This window comes from Mus musculus, chromosome X, assembly GCF_000001635.26.
Source record: "Mus musculus strain C57BL/6J chromosome X, GRCm38.p6 C57BL/6J".
NCBI classification, from domain to species: Eukaryota; Metazoa; Chordata; class Mammalia; order Rodentia; family Muridae; genus Mus; species Mus musculus.
The window spans coordinates 69,232,474-69,235,217 of record NC_000086.7 but is presented as its reverse complement, the minus strand read 5'-3'; positions in this window follow the sequence as shown (position 1 = coordinate 69,235,217).

Below are 2,744 nucleotides of genomic sequence, written 5' to 3'. Positions count from 1 at the left end.
TTGCTGGATCCTCCAGTAGTACTATGTCCAATTTTCTAAGGAACCGCCAGACTGATTTCCAGAGTGGTTGTACAAGCTTGCAATCCCACCAACAATGGAGTAGTGTTGCTCTTTCTCCACATCCTCGCCAGCATCTGCTGTCACCTGAATTTTTGATCTTAGCCATTCTGACTGGTATGAGGTGGAATCTCAGGGTTGTTTTGATTTTGATACATCAGATTGACAGGAGGGAGACCTGCAGTCATGAAATTTTCTTTTATAAATTAGGAATAGTGAAGTGGAACCATTCCAACAATATAGTATAACAAAAGTTACATGAATGTGGTAGTTTTTCCCTCTTAACATATCTTACTATACCTGTATCCTTTTCATTGTGTTTATATGAAGTTGCACAATGAATGTGCAAGAAACTAGAGGTTAGGGCTTCAACACTGCACTTGAAGAGGGCACTCTTCTAAGCATAGCAGATCTGATAATATGAAAACAGATTTCCATGCCCTGCCCATATTCTAGCACCAATTTTTCCAAAGTAAATGAGTTTGCCTTTGTGTTATCTACATTTTAGCACTAAGCAGTGTTACCTTCCACCAGCATGTTGCACGCCATCTGTTTCCTAAAGCAAGTCTTGTCTGCTATGAGAAAACTGGCAAGCATGATTATGAAAGTTTGCATTACAGATATTAAATGTTCAAATATTAATTTGTTCTGAAATGCTTACCAAAGTTATCAGTGTGTTTATTACAACCTTCATAATTATAGTTAATATCCACTAATGAAATCAACAGGATCATATTTTACCACAAATTATATGGTGCTGAAAGTAAAATCTCTTATTTTCTTCCTGTGTCATTTTGTTCTTCCCTATTAGATCAGTGAGTCATGTGAGATTTTAAATATTAAATAATGACATGCTTAATTGACAAAATATTTTTTAAAAAATCATGCCAGTAGCTATGGATAACATCACATACTCAGGAAGAAAGATGCTTCAACGAGTAATAATACAAAAATAATAAAATGAACCAGTGATATTGATGATGGGAAGATATTTTGCTGAGAGAAAAAAATTTGATGGAAAGATTGACTGTAAGTAGGTATATTACAGGGAGTGTGTATACTAGTTCTAAAAATTAGAATTTCTATGTTTGTATCTAACATTATTCATTACTTCAAAACCAATACTTCCCATATTTCTCATGTCCTAGACAATGAGTAATATAGACTTCTCAGCCTCCCTCAGGAAATAATGGCTGGCACTGCTTGAACACATCTCAGCTGAGCACTGCCTGCATTAGCTTGCTTATACACGATGCAGTCTTAATAAGCAGATCCCATTATTTTCTCTATTTTACTAATGAGAAAACTAAAGATGGCAAGTTTTGAACACTGTTCCATTATCATGTAACTAAGCAGTAGGAAAGTGGGGGATTTAATCTCTGCTATCTCCAAATCGCATTTTTGACCACTATATTATCCTCCTTGTGCCCCCACATTCTCATGTAAACAATGCATAAAGTATGATTAGACACTCGAGTAAGAGTGATTCAATAATTCACTTGGAAAAAGTATAAAAATCCAATGTTCTGTGGAAAGAGGCAACAATACCTAGAAGCTAATTAAAGGAAAAGATAAATCTCACTGTCCATGACATCCAAGCATCTAGAGGTTTTGTTGATTGAATTCTTTTGAGATGAGAAAAGCTCAGAGAAACCCTTTATTGTTTGGTAGCTTCAACTACCAAATTTATAATATTTGTTAGAAAGTATCACATTGTTTTTGAAATTATCATTAAGGGAATATTTTTAAAAATTGTCTTATAGTACATAACACCTGTTCTCTTAAAAATTTACACAGGAACAATTCAAACTATTTTCCATCTGACCCCTAAGCAATAATGTCTGGGACGAAAGAAGAATAGAGCAAGATCGTTTTTACAATCTGATTCTTTAAAGTATTTGAGTGGGGAACAGAGTAGGATAGAAAGCCATTTTCTTTACTAATTTGGAAGAAGGAAGCCAAATAATTGTCAATGAGCAAAGATTAGAAAAAAATAGGAAAATGCTTGCCTCAGACTCACATGCTAATTTAGGGTGTTTCAATAGAAGCAGCTACAACACACACCTATGGGTTGAAGCAACTTAATATACAGAAAAGTGGAAGATTAACAAATTGGAACATTCCTGCTATTTACATCTAAGCTATTGTTAAATTTTTCTACTGGAAATGGGTACAATTGGATTAGATCATGTTCATCTTGAGTTTGCTTGCCACTCTTGCAAACTTTTCTGTGAGAAAACTTTCTCCAAATTATTGAAGAAATTCTTACCAGTGACCAAATGTACGCATGCCAAGAAACACCTTATCAGGAAGGCATATACATCTGAATGCTTAATAGTGTCACAAACACATGTTGGACAAAGCAAGAGCTCTGCCTCACTTGATGCAAACATTTCTTATCACTGAGGGAGATGGTACATAATCAACAGCAGCTGTTTATTTGTGTATCAGCATTAGCCACACAAGCTGACTCTTCTTCCAATTCCAAGCCTTTTCTGATTTTCACTTTCCAGTTCACACAGCATGGCACTGCTTCTGATTCTGTCTGTTGCCATAGGAATCAACTTTCATATCAATATGTAAGTGGCACCGACTCACCTTCTAGTGAGAAAAAAGCTGTCAGGACATCCTTCTTTCCAAAAAGCATCAGATACTTACACAGATGTTCCCTGCGGTAGAGAAATGTG